Source organism: Rhinolophus hipposideros, assembly GCF_964194185.1.
Source record: "Rhinolophus hipposideros genome assembly, chromosome: 7".
NCBI lineage: Eukaryota > Metazoa > Chordata > Mammalia > Chiroptera > Rhinolophidae > Rhinolophus > Rhinolophus hipposideros.
This window is the reverse complement of record NC_138053.1, coordinates 37,709,985-37,731,031: the sequence shown is the minus strand read 5'-3', so window position 1 is coordinate 37,731,031 and position 21,047 is coordinate 37,709,985. Positions and strand designations below refer to the sequence as shown.

Below are 21,047 nucleotides of genomic sequence, written 5' to 3'. Positions count from 1 at the left end.
TACAGGAGGCTTTGAGGGGAGTTTAGGAAGCTGATCTTCCAATGAGTTTCTGGGGCTCCAAGAGTCAACTGGTACTCAAATTAGAGAAAATCAGCCATTTATGGGGGCAAGATCTTAAGGTTTCCTTCAAGGATGCCAAGAAAATTTACTGGGTGGAAAAGGAGTTGGGTTTCAGGGCAAAAATCCTCTAAAAGAATGAAGAGCATCTCTATCTCATTACATTTTCATATGGATCATTGGAGAATCTGAGCAAGATGGAAAGGATTCAGGAAGATGGTGGGGGGCTAACATATAAGATTAACTATAAGCACCCTCTAACTTTAAATTCTAAGTCTCTTTCCTGAGTCCTAACAGACACAAAGCAAGAAGTTTATATTCCAGTGAGGAAAATCTTTAGTAAATTTACTTTTAAAAACAGAAGTGTTATCTTTACACCTTTATATGAACTGCCATGTCACATACAGGTAACACTCATCTTCTACCATTCTACAATTTTACTCTTTCAATTTCAAGTTTAGTTGTACTTTGAGAATAGAGTAAAAGCATAACCAATAAACTGAAGACTTATTAAAAGCAAACGTGGAGTTACTGAGTAAAAGGGACAAACTGAAGGATGGAATAAGAACCGTGGCCAAAGAGAGACCATTGTCTTTGAACGTGCGGCACACACACATACATCTGAGACGATCCAAAGGTCTTTTAGCCACATGCCCCACATGTTATATGCAGACCTCTATCATTACACCTATCCTATTCATTTAGTTGATTTAGTTATTTCCCTCACTACAACACAAACTGTCATGGGCAAGGACCAGGTCTAGTCACCTTTGAAAAATAGCTAGCATGGTGCCCATAAATGTTCAATAAATATTTGTTGAATGGAAATAATTATGCATAAAAATTAGACATTTTTTTATTTGGAAAGAAAGATTGGATTATAAAATATTTACTCAATCATCAAACATTTTTTTTTGAGCAACTATTATGCTGCTATGTCTGAGACATTCTGCTGTGTGCTGGGATTAGATACACAAATAGAATACAATTAGAGCAACCTTGGGCAAGTGGGGAAGACCCATAGTGAGCTGATTATTAAAATACAGTTCCCATAAGGGGGATATGGGAACTCACAGGGATGGGCTCACTTAACCTCTTAAAGTGTGTGTTGGTAGGGGTAGGCTGGTAGTAGGGTGAGAGTGGGAGGAAAGTCAAGGATGGCTCTCCCGATGAAATGATAAAGATAGCTCATGGCTACCCAGGCACATATGTATGAAAATTTAAAACCTTAATGGGTGGCAAATTAGTATTAATTATCCAAAATATTCAAAAGTCATATACTCTGACCTGGAAATTCTCCTTCAAGGACTTTACCAAAGGAGGTAACTAGAGACCTGCTCAAATATTTAACATTTTTTTCTTTACAGCATTATTTGAGATAGCGAAAACATTTGAAACAAACGTTTCTAAAATGAGTGTTTCATTAAGAATGAAGTATTCATATGGTAAAAACTATGTAGTCATTAAAAATCATGCGGTTATCCAATAATTTGAGGGATACTTCAGATATGTTGCTGAACATAAAACGTAGGTATACTAATAGGGCATTTAATGTGATTCAATTTTTGTAAAAAAAAAAATACGTATGAGAACAAAGAAATATACATTATATTCGTAAATACATTTTTTAAAGAAAAGAGTAGATAGTGTAAAAGAGTGTATCGACTACTTGCATACATACTCCACGCCAGATACTGCTGTCGCCATCCCAGCCACCCTAGGTCCTCCTCTCCTCAGTCCATAGATCCACCATCCCTCAAAGCTACCTCTTCTCCCAAGGCGGAAGGTCCCTCCTTTACCCCCCCGCCTCTGCACCTAAGCTAATACCTGTTTATGGAAGCCAAAAAGATCCTCTACAAGTTCACAGTGTAGGTCAAGAAGTACTCCAGTATAGCTGAACCCTTGCAAGAGAGTGCACCTATGTCTTTGCCAGCCCCCACAGGCTGCGAAATCCCTGTGAATTGGCTGCACCTCAATCCCTTCAAAGTGTGGCTCCTATGACAAGGATTGCAAGCACTCTAACCATCTGTCATGGTATGGAGCCACACACTGCTCCAGGGCCGGCTGACTGACCTGTCTATCTACTGTGCCCACATGGCATCCGTGGAGCTAGAGCACCACGTGTGGCTCCGCCAAGTTTAAGATGAGGGCTGCAATGCCCTTCCCTGGACCACCACGTCTGTCCCATTCAGTGTCACTGCCTTTTCAAAAGCTACTCCCTTATTGTAGGCCTTTGTTTGCCCATCTATACAAACACGGAAGCAGCATTACTTTCTTCCCCGCTTCCTACTGTGTTTTATGGACCAAGTCGTTGCCTTCCTGGAGTGTGTTGAATGGGTACATTGGAGGGGACGTGGAAAACACCCATCTGGGAGCAAGTAGGAACTAGGTTCTGGTACCACTGTGCTGTGTGAGTCCTTGCACGTGGCATAACCTACCTGAGTCTAGCTTTCATGCTCTCTCAAGTGTTGAATGGTTGCTTTAGGGTGAAGGAGATGACAAAAGAGCATGGCATAGTCTGGTTCATTTTGGTAGCTCTTCCCTTCTGTCCTTTACACCAACCTTTTGCTGATTAAACATTCTGCACTCAGAAACAACACACACACACACACACACACACACAATCCTGGTAGAATACAGGGGAGATAAAGCTGAAGCTATGGTTTAGCTTGGGCCTGCTAGCTCAGGAGGAGTCACGTACACATGCTTGAAGATGTGGAAAGACAAAAGAGCAGAGGGAGAAAGTCAGAATTTTATTTCAGAAGTATCATCTTCCTACAATTCTTGAGGTAAGAATACAACGTATAATTTGGGGTAGGGTTGCCAGAAAAATACAGGTCAAATTAAATTGGAATTTAGATAAATAATGATTACTATTTTAGTATAAATATCTCCTATTGGTTACCTGAAATTTCAATTTAACTGGGCATCTGTGTTTTTATTTGCTAAAAATAAGGTTACAGATAATCATATTTGGGGACAAACTCAGGAGGTTTCAGGGGCTGGAGTTTGAGGAAATTCTGCAAAGTAGAAGGCTTGGTTAACTACTGAGAGGGAGGCGATGGTTGGGCGGGGGTGGTTCTAGAAGAGGGAAAAAATGTGAAAAGCCTATTGGTCCATGTCCAGAGACTGATGAGGTGATAGTCATTAATGTGTGGGGAGACCAACTTGTACAGTGAGCAGTTGGCACAGCTAAGCAGTTGGTGAACAGTTTTGACAGGGATCACAGGGGATGAACTTTTCTACTGATATTTGGCTGTAATTTCTCTATGCTAGTGATTGTGCTGGAAAACTAAAGGTCTGGTTCTTTTCATGATCCTCCTTACATTTTTTGCAAGCTGATGACCTTCTGAAAAAATTGAGAAAATTGCTGTTGAAATAAGCAAGAAAGAGAAAAGAGTGAGCATCCATTTTTAGATGTGTTTACAGGCTGTATGACTCAGTGCTGCTTCTGTTAAAAGCAAGTATGTGGTCTTTTTTGGTACTGAGATGCAAATAGGAGGCTGTGGTCTATTCTACTTTCTGTGAATGACAAAGCCCCCAGTGGAAGTACAGAGGGATATAATGGTACATCAAAAATGCTTTGCATATGTAGTCTTCTCTTAGCTCAGCTTTGGCCAGAATCTGTAGGTCTTGTTAAGAATATTTCACTTACTCAATAGTTCATTTATTCAAATATTCCACTATGGACTTCTTTGGAATAGAAGCACTGGCTGAGAAAACAATATAAATATATTTGATTTTTGAAACTCAAGCCAAATAATCAGATGTTTCTTTTGTGGCTTGTATTTGGTGGACCATCCCAAACTGTCCAATCAACAGCATTTATGGCAGCAAAGAAAATTCTTGGGGTGACATCAACAGCATGGTGGCATGAGAAGACTTTTTGGTTTCTCCCCTTAAAGTTATAGCAAGTTGGACAACAATAATTCAACAAAGGAATTCTTCAACATACACATACATCTGAGAGATATGCACATGGAGACATCTAAAGGTGAGCATAACAGAGTGAGCAGGGGAGAGAGGATGATGCTCACAGTGGTCCCACTGACTGGATAGCAGTGAAGGGTCGGATTACAGCACTCACTTGGCAGGTCACAAAGGAGCAAAAGTAACATTCCAGCCTGAGTGGCCAATACACATTGCAGATAAACCCAATAGAGAGAACAAAGTCACAGATGCATGAACCTGTCTTCCCTCTGCTCACCTCTCCCTCACCCATCCACGGGGAACCAAGTAGAGGCAGCTGGGACATTTCAGATAGTATAGCACAGCTGGTGGTTTTCGGTTGCAGTAAAGCAACATCAGGAACTCACAGGCCCAGAGTCCCATCACCAGAGCCATGCCACCGCAGGGGTTGTGCCCTGAGACTGAGGGGATGCCTACTTATTCAGGAAATACAGGGCATTTTTAATGGCCAAGGCAATATGGCTTCCGCTGAGATCCTGAAGTCCCAGTAGTACAGGTTAAGAGAAAGCAAAAACTTGCACTACAGTATCATCTATTGGAAAACAAAAGAAAGACCTGTACTTATCAACCTGCTAAATTATTAAGACAAAAAACAGTACTTAAAAAAAATTCAATTCCTCAAATTCCCATGCAGAGAAATAATTCATCAAATATCACCAATAACCAAGGTAACAATGTAGCTCAAAAAGATGAAAAGTCTGCAGAAAACAAACTCAAAAACATTGAAGACTATGATTTAAATGACAGAATTCAAGATTGCAGTTCTGAAAAATTCAACAAGACAAGAAAACTCAGAAAAGCAGTTCAGTGAGTTCAGGAATTAAATCAACAAACAAAAGAAGTACTTTACCAAAAAAATTGAAATTGTAAAAAAGAACCAAAGAGTAATTCTAGAGCTGAATAACTCAATAAATTAGATGAAGAATGAATTAGAGAGCTTAAAAATAGAGCAGACCAGATCAAAGAAAGAATTAGCGATCCTGAAGACAGAAATCTAGAAATGACTCAGGTGGAAGAAAACAATTGAGAGTTAAAAAAGAAAAAGAGAGAAGTCTATGAGAACTATCTGACTACATTAGAAAGAGCAATATAAGAATAATGGGTGTATCAGGAAGAGAAGAGGGAGAAAACAGAGAGCCTATTCAAACAAATAATCAATAAGAGCTCCCCAAACCTATGGATAGAGGTGCACCCTCGAATCCAAGAATCTAAAACAATACCTAATTATCTCAATGCAAAAAGACCTTCTAAACACATTATATTAAAACTGTCAAAAATTAATGACAAAAGAACAATTCTCAATACAGCCAGTGGAGTGGGGGGAAGACTGTAACATATAAAGGAAATCCCACTAGATTATCGTCAAGTTTTTCAACAGCAACTTTATAATCTAGGAAAGAGTGGAATCAAATATTCAAAATATTGAAAGAAAGAAATCACCAACCAATAGTAATATATCAGGCAAGGTTATCCTTTAGATATGAAGGAGAAATAAAGGCTTTTCTAAACAAAACCTGAGGGATTTACCACCAGAAGACCTGAATTACAAGAAATGTTTAAAGGAACTCTTCTACCTAAAACAAAAAGACAAAAGGATACAAAACAGTGAGAAAGATGCCAAACAGACAGACAGTAGCAGGAATTTCCAATAGGATATTAAACACTTAATTATAACATAAAGGTTAAAGGTTAAAACAATTGAAAAAAACTATACCTTCTGCAATTTGGAAACAAATGCACATCATAAAAAGGGATTAATTTGTGACAACAAAAACATAAAATGGAAGTGGGAAAACGAATCAACCAGCACAGGTGGATGGAGATAAGATGCAATCAGAAGATAAAGGACTATTACACATATGAAACTTTTTTTTTTTGGAATTAACCTAATGGTAACTACAAAACAAAATTCTAAAATGGAGACACACAACATACATAAAAGAGGAAATGGAGGAAAATAAATCATAGAACATCATAAAAGTAAAACAGCACACAGAAACACAGGGAAAAGAAACAATGGAGATACAGAATAACTAGAAAACAAAAGGTAAAATGGCTGAAATGAGTCCTTACCTATCAATAATCACCCTAAATGTAAATGGACTGAACTCATCGATTAAAAAGCACAGAGTAGCATGATGGATTATAAAACAAGACACAACTATATGCTAGCTTCAGGATATCCATGTCAGCTACAAAGACAAACAGACTCAAAGTGAAGGGTTGGAAGATGATACTGTAACCAAATGGCATCCAGAGAAAAGTGGGTATAGCTGTGCTTATGTCTGACAAAATAGATTTCAAGATAAAAAAGATTAACAAGACAAAGATGGTCATTTAATAATGATAAATAGGGGACAACTCATCAAGAAGACGTAACACTCGTCAATATATATGCACCCAACCTGAGAATACCAAAATATATAAGACAATTACTAGCGGTCCTAAAGGGAGGAAATGACAAAAAATACAATTACTGTAGGGAACCTAAATACCCCATTGACAGCGATGGACAGATCAACCAAATACACATTAGACCAAATGCACATAGTCGATATTTATGGAGATTTGCTCATCCCAAAACAACAGAATACACACTTTTCTCAAGTGCACATGGAACATTTTCATGAATATACTATATATTGGGGCACAAAACTAGTCTCAGTAAATGTAAGAAGATTGTAATCATACCAAGCATATTATCCAACCACAATGGTATGAAACTGGAAATTAACTACAAGAAGAAAACAGGAAAAACCACAGATATGTGGTAATTAAACAATATGCTACTAAATAACTATTAAAAGAGAGAGCAAAGGATACATAGAAATAAATGAATGTGACAATAGAGCATATCAAAATTTTGGAAATGCAGCAAAAGTGGTACTAAGAGGGAAGTTTTTAGCATAACAGTTCTGTCTCAAAAAACAAGAACAATTTCAAATAAACAATCTAACACTTTATCTTAAAGAACTAGAAAAGGAAGAATAAATGAAGCCCAAAGTCAGTAGAATGCATGGAATAAAATTTAGACTCTGGGTGGGAAACACACAATGGGCTTTATAGATGATGTAATACAGAATTGTACACCTGAAATATATGTAACTTTACTAACAATTGTCACCCCAATAGACTTTAATTAAAAAAAATTAGAGCAGAATTAAATGAAATAGAGAACAAAAAAGACAATAGAAAAAATAATGAAACCAAGAGCTGGTTCTTTGAAAAGATTAATAAAATTGACAAAGTTCTGGCTGGACTCACCAAGGGAACAAAAAAAGACTCAAATAAAATCAGAAACGAAAGAGCAGTTACAACAGACACCACAGAAATACAAAGGACTACACAAGAATACTACGAAAGGCTATACACAACCCAATTATAAGCTGGAAGCAATGGACAAATTCTTAGAAATATATAACCTTCCTAGGCTGAACCCTGAAGAACTGAAAAATCTAATCAATTGATAAACAGTAAGGAGAAATTGAAAGAGCAATCAAAAACCTTCCCAAGAAACAAAAGTACTGATGGCTTCACTGGTGAATTCTACCACATATTCAAACATTTAATACCTATTGTTCTCAAACTCTTCCCAAAAAATTGAAGAGGGAATACTTCCTAACTCATTGAGGCCAATGTTACCTTGATACCAAAACCAGGCAAGGACAACACAAAAAGAAAATTGCAGGCCAATATCTCTGATCAACACAGATGCAAAAATCCTTAACAAAATATTAGCAAATTGAATACAACAATACCTTAAAAAGATGATACATCATGATCAAGTAGGGTTCATTCTAGGGATGCAAGGATGGGTCAACATACACAATACAATTAATGTCATACACCACATTAACAAAATAAAAGATACAAATTATATGCTTATATGAATCAATGCAGAAAAGCATTTGGCAAGATACAACCCACATTTATGATTAAAACACTGAATAAGATGGGTATAGACGGAAAGTACCTTAACATAATAAAGGCCATATATGACAAACCCTCAGCTAATATAATACTCAATGGTTAAAAACCAAAAGCTTTTCTTTTAAGATCGGGTACAAGACAAGAATGCCCACTGTTGCCACAGTTATTCAGCATAGTACTGGAAGTCTGAGCCAAAACAGTCAAGCAAGAGCTGAAATAAAAAGGATCCAAAATGGGAATTAAGAAGTAAAACTGTCACTATTTGCAGATGACAATATTCTATACATATAAACCTTAAAGACTCCACCAAAAATACTATTAGAAGCAATAAACAAATACAGTAAAATCACAGGATATACAATCAATGTACAAAAATCTGTTGCATACCTATATACTAACAATAAAATATTAGAAAAACAAATGAAGAAAACAATCCGATTTGTAATTTCAACCCAAACAATAAAATACCCAGGAATAAACTTAACAAAACAAGTGAAGGACCTATATACTGAAAACTATAAGACATTGTTGAAAGAAATTGAAGAAGACACAAAGAAATGGAAATATATTTTGTGTTCATGGATTGAAAGAATTAACATAGTTATAATGGCCTATTACCTAAAGCAATGTACAAATTTAATGCAATCAACATCAAAATCCCAATGGTATTTTTTTAAGAAATAGGGAAAAAAATCCTTAATCTTGTGTGGAACACCAAAAGATCCCAAATAGCTGATGCAAGCCTGAAGAGAAAAGAACAAAGCCATAGGTATCACACTCCCTGACTTCAAATTATATTACAAACCAACAATAATCAAAACAGTATTGTATTGGCAGAAAAACAGACACAAATCAATGGAACAGAACCAAGAGCGTAGAAATAAACCCAGACAACTAATTTTGTCTGGAGACAGGAAAGCCTCTTCAACAAATACAGATGGAAAAATTGGAAAGCCACATGTGAAAGAATGAAATGACTGCTATCTGACAACATAAACAAAAATTAACTCAAATTAACTCAAAATGGGTTAAAGACTTGAATATATTATAAGAAACAATAAAATACAGAGAAGAAAACATAGGCATTAAAATTATGAACCTTGGTAGCAGAGGGGTTTTGTGAACTTGACCAACCACAAGGAAAGTAAAAGCAAAAATAAATGAATGGGACCACATCAAATTGAAAAACTTCTGCACAGCAAAAGAAACCATGTTTTTTTTGATGACATCAAAATGGCAGCATGAGGTGAGCCTCTGTAAAGCTCCCCTGGAATTTACAACTAATCTAACAATAACAACTCCACAAAGGACTCCCTGCACAGCAGACAGGCAAGACGAAGAGGCCCACTACTGAATTCACCTAAAGATGGGTGAATCGCGCCAGTGGAGGAGGACAGAAGGGAGAAGTGCGGAGACAGATCGCATGGGCGCAGGACGCAGACCTAGCTCAGTGCTCCCAGCTCGCTGCATCCCGGAACTAGGACTGAGAAACACAATCAAAGAACAACATGAGTATTTTACGAAAGAGATTGAAATTTTAAAAAAGAACCAAATAGAATTTCTGGAGATTAAGAACTCAATTGAAGAAATTAAGAATGAAATAACCAGCTTAGGTAGTCGAGTTGACCAGATGGAGGAAAGAATCAGTGACATTGAAGATAGAAACCTGGAAATTACACAGATGGAAGAAGAAAGAGACTTGAGACTTGAAATGAAAGATCTCTACAAGAACTTTCTGACTCCATCAGAAAGAGAAATATAAGAATAATGGGCATACCAGAAGGAGAAGAAAGAGAGAAGGGAACAGAGAATATATTCAAACAAATTGTTGATGAGAACTTCCCACACTTGTGGACAGAACTGGATCTTTGAATCCAAGAAGCAAATAGAACACCTAATTACCTCAATCCCAACAGGCCTTCTCCAAGGCACACTGTATTGAAGCTGTCTAAAATCAACGACAAAGAAAGAATCCTCAAGGCAGCCAGGGAAAAGAAGATGGTACCTACATAGGAAAGCCCATTAGATTATCATCAGCTTTTTCAGTAGAAACTCTACAAGCCAGGAGGGAGTGGAACCAAATATTCAAACTATTGAAAGAGAGAAATTATGAGCCAAGAATAATATATCCAGCAAAGATATCTTTTAGATATGAAGGAGGAATAAAGACCTTTTCAGACATACAGAAGCTGAGAGAATTTTCTAATACATGACCTGCACTACAAGAAACACTAAAGGAGGCTATTCGACCACCATCAATAGGGACAATTTGTGGCAACCAAAACATAAAAAGGGGGAGAGTAAAGGCCTGAACGGATTATGGGAATGGAGAAAGTAAGCGTGCTGAAGAAAATGGAATACTCTAAATATCAAACTTTCTTTTACATCAACTTCAGGGTAACCACTCAAAAAAAATCCAGAACTGAAATATATACTGTAATAAAAGAAGAAACAGAGGAAAACATCTTAGAATACCACCACACAGAAATAATAGACAACAACAAAAAGGCAAAGAAATAATGGAGACACAGCCTTACCAGAAAACTAAAGATAGAATGACAGGAAATCCTCACATATCAATAATCACCCTAAATGTAAATGGACTGAACTCACCAATAAAAGGGCACAGAGCAGCAGATTGGAGCAAAAAACTAAACCCAACCATATGCTGTCTCCAAGAGACACATCTCAGCTACAAGGACAAGCAGACTCAAAGTGAAAGGGTGGAAATTGACACTCCAAGCACATTGTATCCAGAGAATATCAGCTGTACCATACTGATATCAGATGAAACAGACTTCAGGGTGAAAAAGGTAAGAAAAGACAAAGATGGACATTTCATAATGGTAAAGTAAAGGGGACTATACAACAAGAAAACATAACAGTCATCAATATTTATGCCCCCAATCAGGGAGCACTGAAATATACCAAGCAACTACTAACAGAACTAAAGGGAGAAATTGACCAAAACACAATTATACTAGGGGACTTAAATACATCATTGACAGATATGGATAGATTATCCAAACAGAAAATAAATAACGAAATAGCAGCCCTAAATGACACATTAAATGAAATGGACATAATCGACATTTATAGAGCACTTCATCCTAAAACATAAGACTATACATTCTTTTCTAGTGTACATGGAACATTCCCAAGGATAGACCATATACTGAGACATAAAATAAGCCTCAGCAAATTTAAGAAGATTGAAATCATACCAAGCATATTCTCTGATCACAAGGCTTTGAAATTGGATATCAACTGCAAAAAGAAAGCAGGAAAAAACACAAATACGTGGAGATTAAACAATATACTTTTAAAGAATGACTGGGTCAAAGAAGAAATTAGAGGAGAGATCAAAAGATACATAGAAACAAATGACAATGAAAATACATCCTACCAAAATTTTGGGGGTGCAGCGAAAGTACTTTTAAGAGGGAAATTTATATCATTACAGGCCAATCTCAAGAAACAAGAAAAATCCCAAATAAATAACCTCATGTTACACCTTAAAGAACTAGAAAAAGAAGAACAAGTGAAACCCAAGGTCAGCAGAAGAAAGGAAATAACAAAAATCAGAGAACTAAATGAAATAGAGAACAAAAAGACAATAGAAAAATTAATGTGACAAAGAGCTGGTTCTCTGAAAAGATTAACAAAATTAACAAACCGTTGGCTAGACTCACTAAGATAAAAAGAGAAAAGACACTAAATAACAAAATTAGAAATGAAAAAGGGGAAGTTATCACAGACACTACAGAAATACAAAGGATCATGCAAGAATACTGTGAAGGAATATATGCCACCAAATTCCATAACCTAGAAGAAATTGACAAGTTCTTAGAAACATATAGCCTTCCTAGGCTGAACTATGAAGAACTGGAAAATCTAAACAGACCAATCACCCGTAATGAAATTGAATCAGTCATCCAAAACCTTCCCAAAAGCAAAAGTCCAGGACCAGATGGCTTCACTAGTGAATTCTACCAAACCTTCAAAGAGGATCTAATACCAATCCTGCTCAATCTCTTCCAAAAAATTGAAGAAGAGACAGTACTCCCTAACTCATTTTATGAGGCCAACATTATCCTGATACCAAAACCTGGTAAGGACAACACAAAAAAAGAAAACTACAGACCTATATCTCTGATGAATACAGATGCAAAAATCCTAAACAAAATTCTAGCAAATCGAATACAACAATGCATTAAAAAGATTATTCATCACGACCAAGTGGGGTTCATCCCCGGGGCACAAGGATGGTTCAACATCCGAAAATGATTCAATGTGATACATCACATAAACAAAATAAAGGACAAAAATCATATGATTATATCAATTGATGCAGAAAAAAAAATTGACAAGATACAACATCCATTTATGATTAAAACTTTTAGCAAAATAGGTATAGAAGGAAAATTCCTTAACATAATAAAGGCCATATATGACAAGCCCTCAGCTAATCTCATAATTAATGGTGAAAAACTGAAGGCCTTTGCTCTATGTTCAGGAACACGACAGGGCTGTCCCCTATCACCTCTGCTTTTCAACGTAGTGTTGGAAGTCTTTGCCAGAGCAATCAGGCAAGAGAAAGAAATAAAAGGCATCCAAATTGGGAATGAAGAAGTTAAATTATCACTCTTTGCAGATGACATGATGCTATATATAGAAAACCCTAAAGACTCCACCAAAAAGCTGTTAGAAACAATCAATGAATACAATAAAGTTGCTGGCTACAAAATCAATGTACAAAAGTCCATTGCATTCCTATATACTAACAATGAAATCTCAAAAAAAGAAATACAAAAAACACTTCCTTTTGCAATCGCAGCAAAAAGAATAAAACACCTAGGAATAAACTTAACCAAGGATGTGAAGGACCTATATGCTGAAAACTATGAAATATTTTTGAAAGAAATTGGAGAAGACACAAAGAAATGGAAAGACATTCCGGGCTCATGGATTGGAAGAATCAACATAGTTAAAATAGCCATATTACCCAAAGCAATGTACAGATTTAATGCAATCTCCATCAAAATCCCAATGGCATTTTTTAAAGAAATAGAACAAAAAAATCATCAGATTTGTTTGGAACCACAAAAGACCCCGAATAGCCAAAGAAATCTTAAGAAAAAAGAACAACACTAAAGGTATCACACTTCCTGACTTTAGCTTGTACTACAGGGCTACAATAATCAAAACAGCATGGTATTGGCAGAAAAACAGACACATAGACCAATAGAATAGAATTGAGAACCCAGAAATAAAACCACATAAATATGGACAGATAATTTTTGACAAAGAAGCTAAAAACATACAAGGGAGGATAGACAGCCTCTTCCATAAATGGTGCTGGGAGAATTGGATAGCCACGTGCAAAAGAATGAAACTGGACTGCTATCTGTCACCATGTACCAAAATTACTTCAAAATGGATCAAAGACTTAAGCATAAGACCTGACACAATAAACTGCATAGAAGAAAACATAGGTACTAAACTTATGGACCTTGGGTTCAAAGAGCATTTTATGAATTTGACTCCAAAGGCAATGGAAGTAAAAGCTAAAATAAACGAATGGGATTATATGAAACTGAAAAGCTTCTGCACAGCAAAAGATACCATCGACAAAATAAAGAGGCAACCAACTGAATGGGAGAAGATTTTTGCAAACAGTGCCTCTGATAAGGGGCTAATATCCAAAATACACAAAGAACTCATGAAACTCAACAACAAAAAAACAAACAACCCAATTGAAAAATGAGCAGAGGACTTGAAGAGACATTTCTCCAAAGAGGACATACAAATGGCAAATAGACATATGAAAAAATGCTCAACATCACTAGCCATCAGAGAAATGCACATAAAAACCACAATGAGATATCACCTCACCCCAGTTAGAATGGCTTTCATCAACAAGACAAATAGTAACAATTGTTGGAGAGGCTGTGGAGAAAAAGGAACCCTCATACACTGTTGGTGGGAATGCAGACTGGTGCAGCCGCTATGGAAGGCAGTGTGGAGGTTCCTCAAAAAATTACGAATAGAATTACCATATAACCCAGCAATCCCTCTTCTGGGTATCTACCCAAAAAATCTGAAAACATTTATCCATACAGACACGTGTGCTCCAATGTTCATTGCAGCTTTGTTTATGGTGGCCAAGACATAGAAACAACCAAAATGTCCTTCGATAGATGAATGAATAAAGAAGTTGTGGTATATATACACAATGGAATACTATTCGGCGGTAAGAAAAGATGATTTAGGAACATTTGTGACAACATGGATGGATCTTGAGAGTATAATGCTAAACAAAATAAGTCAGACAGAAAAAGCAGGGAACCATATGATTTCCTGATATGTGGTATATAAACCCAAAACACCAAAAGAACAAGACAAACAAATGAGAAACAAAAACTCATAGACACAGAAAATGGTTTAGTGGTTACCAGAGGGTAAGGGGGGTGGAGGGTGGGAGATGAGGGTAAAGGGGATCAAATATATGGTGATGGAAGGAGAACTGACTCTGGGTGGTGAACACACAATGGGATTAATAGATCATGTAATACAGAATTGTACACCTGAAATCTACGTAATTTTACTAACAATTGTCACCCCCAATAAATTGAGGAAAAAAAAGAAACCATGGACAAAACAAAAAGGCAATCAAGCTAATGGGAGAAGATACTTGCAAACAATAGTTCTGATAAGGAGCTAATAGCCAAATTATACCCGGAACTCATACAGTTCAACAACAAAAAATAACTCCAAACAATCCAATTTAAAATTGGGCAAACATTCCTTCCAAGAAGACATAAAGATGGCCAACAGATATATGACAAGATGCTCAACCTCACTAGCTATTAGGGAAATGCAAATCAAAACCACTGTGAGATACCACCTCACAACTGCTAGAATGGCTACTACTAATAAGACAAGACATAAGTGTTGGAGAGGATGTGGAGAAAAGCGAACCCCTGTACACTGATGGCAGAAATATAAATTGATGCAGTCTCTACGGAAAACAGTATAGAAGAAGTTCCTCACAAAACTAAAAATAAAGCTATCATTTGACCCAGCAATTCCTCTTCTGGGGATCTAACTGAAAAATTTGAAAACACTTATTTGTAAAGATATACATGCACCCCTATGTTTACTGCAGCATTATTCACAATAACCAAGATATGGAAACAACCAAAGTATCCTTTGATGGATGACTGGGTAAAGAAGATGTGGCACATATACGAGTATACAATGAAATACTATTAAGTCATAAAATATGATGGGAAATTGCTGTTTGAAGAAACATGGATGGATCTTGAGAGTCTCATGCTAAGTGAAATAAGTCAGACAGAAAAAGACAAGAACCATATGATTTCGCCCGTGTGGGATATAAAACAGAAAGCAACAAATGAACAAACAAAATCAACAAACTCATAGACACAGACAAAAGTATGGTGCTTATCAGAGAGGAAGAGGTGGGGCGAGAAGGTAAAAGGGGTCAAATATGTGTTGACAGAAGGAAACTATAGATTTTGGGTAGTGAGCACACAACACAGCATACAGATGTGTATTATAGAAAGGTACACCTGAAACATGTATGTTATTAACCAATGTTACCCCAATAAATTGTTTAAAAGGGAGAAGAAAATTCTCTCCTTACAAGCTTTATTTCTAGATATAAGTACTCTGGGCCTAATTGGAACAGACTCAACAAGAAACAATACTCAAAAAAGGACAAGAAGCATCAAGGGCTTTGCCATTTGAGGGAGCTAACATAACATTTCAGTACTTACTAAAGCATTTTAGCAAGCCGTCTTTGGCTCGATTTGTGTCACAGTCAGATCCTGAGTCAGAGAATGATTTCATTGATCTATCCTACTCTTCAGTCTTTTAATGCCTCCATTGATTAGGCAACTGAGATTGTTATGTGGGAGGAATATCATGACAGTAAAAGTGAATGTTCTTTTCAAGTGTAATTAAAAAACACTGTTGAAAAATTTTTGCATGTCAAAGATATTCAAAGACTTTCTTTACTAAAGTGAAGGATTCTCAGCTTTAATTTACTCCTCCCACATTCACCTGGGTGGATGAAAGGTAGTCCTCCAGGTCATGAATGTTTTTCAAATTAATGGGGTCCCCTGGGATCAAACAGGTGACCAGCATTAGTTCCTGAGAGGTCACTGGGTATCTCATAAGAAGGAATTTGGGGATATCTGGCATTCCATGGCAAAACCTGAAGACTTAGACAGTGATTCCTTGGGAAAGGCATGCCTAAGCATATAGCATGAAAATAACCTGGGATTTTAGAACAGGACAGAGCTGGTTTCACATCCCACTTACTCTACAGAGCTCATTATTTATCCTCTTTGATTTGAATTTCTGCATTGTAAAATGATAATAAAACCATGTAGAATAATGTACTTGATATACTTATTGTAAAGAATGAAGAGATGATGTCTCTAAAAGGCTTAGCAAAATATCTGATACATAGAAGTTGCCTAATAAATATCTGCTCCGTTTCCCTGAATGAGAAGTAAGGAGGATATGGGGGGTGAAATGGGGGGAAAATGTTTTCCTTCAATCTGTCTGCTGAAAGATAGAGTTAGTGCTACTGGCTTTTCTGCAACTCAAGGGAGAAACTAAAGGTGCCCAGGGAGACATGATGTATCAAAATATAGCCCTACAAAGAAATGTGACTGACTGTTGGTAACTCGTACAGTACAAACTTCAGACAGATTGACAGACTCTAACACTCGCTCTGCCACTTTCTGTGTGAGAGTGTGAGTGTGTGTGTGTGTGTGTGTGTGTGTGTGTGTGTGTGTGTGTGTGTATGTTTTCTAACTGTGTGCCTTTGGGTAAGCTATTTAACCTCTCTGCCCTGTTTGCTTGGCTATAAAGTACTAATAAAGATACCTGTCTCATAGAGTAAAATAGACCCCTGGTTTGCTTGGCCAAACCATCTCTTTCATTCTCTGAGACTTGCTTCTCCTCTCTCAAAGAAGGGCTCTTGTGGCCATGCTTATTTCACATGAGTATGTCCCCTTGTCACAGAGGAAGAGACCGTGGGTCACCTGACTTTGGCCCAAACGCATCATCTGGGCTGACACAATCAGCTCCTCTCTCAGAGGACTAACTGACATGAAATAAAATGCTTAGCATGGTATGCAGGGTGTAATGAGGATTCAGTAGTAAGTAAAGGCCACTTCCTGGCATCTCTTCAACTTACAAAATTTCAGTGCACAGTAACTGTGATGTGGATAGTTGGTATAAACCTCATGGGCAGTACAGGGGCGGGTGTGTGGATTTTCCCCCAGGTTTTGGGGTGACAGCTCAAACCAAGAGACATTCCTATCTTTACATCCCCTTCATGTCAGAGACATTTCTGAATGCAGCATGTATTAAATAGTTTTCTCTGAGAAGCCTAATAATTCTCATGCTAGAAATTTTAATGTCATGATCCGAGAATAGGTGGATTCAGAGCTAGGACTGTTTATTTTTTAACAAGTCCAAATGGGAATCAGCAGACGTGAAATACTATTTCTAACCCTGCCTCTTTCTCATCTACAGCATTAGCCTCAGGAAGGGCTGTTTCCTTATCCTCTCCTCAATGGGTTCAGCTCGTTAACGGCAGCACAACTCGCTTGGCAAGGATTACATCTCATTTTTCTCATTAACTGGAACAGGCACAGTGGTGGGGAAAAGGTAGGGGGTTTCGGCTCCTGTGATCTTAAGTCTCCAAAAAAGGAAATGGTCTTAACAAACAGTAAACACACTAAGAAATCCTTTCCTATTTCAGTATTAATTTCAACTATCAACCAATACGTTGAACACAGAATTTTTACCCATCTATGTACTTTTCATCTTTCACAGTGTTTTTCTTTTCTCTTTTAACTTCTCATGTAATAGAAATACTTTCTTTTCTCACTTTGCTATACAAACTCGAAGGTCATTTTGATGTGTGTATGTGAGTGTGTGTGTTTTATAATTTTCATCCTAATTGAATTTTCTCAGCTGAATGTACAGATTTTGTTTTTGTGACAGAAAATTCATTCACATTCTCTCTCTTTCCCCCCAACACACACCCAAAACGGAAATTTTCATGGTTTGGCATTAGCCAACAGTGTGATTAATGCACTTTAGACACTCTCTAAAGTTTTTACACAAGCTAAAAAAATTCTGCATTGTTTTTTGATAACAATAAGGACTTAGGGCAAAACACTATTCTTCCAGCGCTATGCACTGCTCGGTAGAGTCACTTAGGCACAGCATGGCAAACCTTACCCTTTTCCTTAATTCACATACTTATGTATGTATGTATGTGTATGTATGTGTGAATATATAGGCGTATATGTATGTATGTATATAAAATCTGTAACCAGCAAGGTATAATCCAGGTCCCTTTTCAAAAGGAGCAACCAGTTCAAATGCACAGCTGGGTATGGCAGAAAACACATAATGAGACAAATTGGATTTAAGAGTTACATAAGGTCTCAATTGATCCAGTGAAGAAGCTGAATGAAACATTGTGATTGCTGCTCTGGTGCCTCCAAGGAACAGAGTATGTGGATGTGTGTGTTTTGAGCAAATACAAGGCAATTACTGGGAATTATGGCGTGTAGCTGGCATTCCATGAAAATTAGACTACTGATGGGAATGTAAATTGGTACAGGCACTATGGAAAAGAGTATGGGGTTTCCTCAAAAAAATTAAAATTAAGAATAGAATTATCATATGACCCAGAAATCCCTCTTCTGGGTATCTACCTGAAAAATCTCAAAACATTTATCTGTAAAGATATGTGTACCCCGATGTTCACTGCAGCATTATGCACAGTGGCCAAGACATGGAAACAACCGAAGTGTCCTTCAACAGATGACTGGATAAAGAAGACGTGGTACATATAGACAATTGAATATTATTCAGCCATAAGAAAAGACGAAATACTGCCATTTGTGACAACATAGATGGATCTTGAGATTATCATGTTAAGCAAAATAAGTCAGACAGAAAAATTGAGAACTCATATGTGGCATATAAAACTGAAAGCAACTAATGAACAAGACAAACAAAGAAACAAAAACTCATAGACGCAGGCAACAGTTTAGTGGTTACTAGAGGGTAAGGGGGGAGGGATGATGGTAAAAAAAGGAAAAGCGGGTCAAATATATGGTGATAGAAGGAAGAAGTGACTCTGGACGGTGAACACACAATGCAATATCTAGATGATGTATTTCAGAACTGTACACTTGAAACCTATGTAATTTTACTAACATCACCCCAATAAACTTAATAATAAAGAAAGAAAGGTAGACTATACAAGGTTTCACATTGGGCTGTGCTGGGGAGTAAAATGTTGCCCATGGCTAAAAGGGCAAGTCTGTGAGAGATGGGCCTACAAAGGAAGATTCAGGAAATACTATTTTGGAGTTATATTTTTTGGGGGAAAAAGGTAGAAAAATGTACATAATGTGTAACTTTTCAATAGGTTTATAAAAATTCTTAAGAAATGTTACATAGAAGGGGATAAATTATATATTATTATTTCCCCTCTAGAAGTGGACCTATCCAGCCAAGGCAGGTATACTCTTAAGAAGATAACAAGTCTCTCGTTTCAGAATTTTTCACTAAAAATTCTCAAACCAATGACTAAATTTGAAGATAAGCCCCTATATAGGATTAGGAAGCTAAAACTAAATTACCACTTTTTCCTATTTGGAAATAGTCTTATTCGCAAACTTGTCTTAAGGAAACTGAATGAAGAGTAGATGTTCTTCTCTTTCAACAATCTCCCTGATATAAATGGGGGGAATAAAGCAATTGTCTGAGAGTCCTATCTTCTTAAAGAAAATATCCTGGATTAATTGACAAAAGTACCTGTGAGTCCCCATGACACCAATTATTATGGCATTTGGGGCTTGTCTCTCAACGTGCAATTTAAAATAACCCATAAAAGCCTTGCCAATAATAATAATAATTTCTTGTCTAGTGATGCTGCCTAACCATTAAAATCTCTAGAAGCAATCTCATGTTTGGTTTGTTAAACTTTATAAAAAGTATTTTGAACACCTCTAGTTGGCAAAACACATGACACAGTACAAAGATATACATAGTCTTCTCCCTCAAATTATAATCTAGTGAGAAACAGACAGGTGCGTTGTTGGCAACTCTGCCATGTACTTGGTGGTAGTGTATCAAGAATCTTCTATTGTGGTGATAAGGAAAATTATTCTGAAGAGTGCATTTTGCTCGTGTTACCATTTGAAGACATGGTATCTGTGTTATTTAACACATACTTTCACAAGTATGTTTATACAACCATTATGATGCCAACGATTATAATAAAGTATTACTTGACACTATTATGATGATCAAATTAACTGTTTTCTACATTATTATGGGCACAGTAGTTGGCAAAAAGTCTTGATTATAAATCAAGTGGAGACTTTTAATGGCAAGGAAAAAAAATCTATGTAATCTGATGAAGACATATAGCTACCAAATAGATTCTCATATTTCACAAACCTTTAAATTCTTGTCAACAGCTGTCTATCGAGTTATCAAATTGCCAATGTCCTATTTGGAGAAGACACATCCCCTCCCATTTATTCACATATGAGAAATCTTTCTGAAGTTGTATGTTTGCTAAGGGTATCACAACTGAGATAATCTAAGGGGAATGAAAGTTGGCAGGAGAACAAATGTGATTGTAATGCGGCTATTGTCTGTTTCTCAATCAAAAACTCTTTTCGAAAGACAGAAGATGGTTTCACACATCCTGAAAACTTTCAAAAATGCCAGAGAGGGTAGGTGGGTTCAGTATAACTTTCCCTAGGTTACATGAATGCTCTTTATCCTTGAGCAGGTTTTTTAATACACCCCTGCCATAAAGAAGGATATTTGCTATTGCTCGGTATTCACTGAATTGAATTAAGGTACTTTATGTACTTTTCTAGGCCAACAGCCATCGCCAATCTTTCCTTCATGACAGACCACAAAGAAATGTTTTAAATAAATTTTGTTTGGTGTTATCATTAATAATTTTGTGATATTATGTCTTAATTCAGAATTCATTAAGATACAAA

At 36.8% G+C, this 21,047-nt stretch overlaps 1 protein-coding gene across 4 annotated transcripts in view; it reads right to left on the bottom strand.

The window, feature by feature from the left end:
• MCTP1 (multiple C2 and transmembrane domain containing 1) overlaps positions 1-21,047 on the bottom strand; it is a 493,160-nt gene that overhangs the window by 77,176 nt on the left and 394,937 nt on the right. The window lies entirely within an intron of this gene.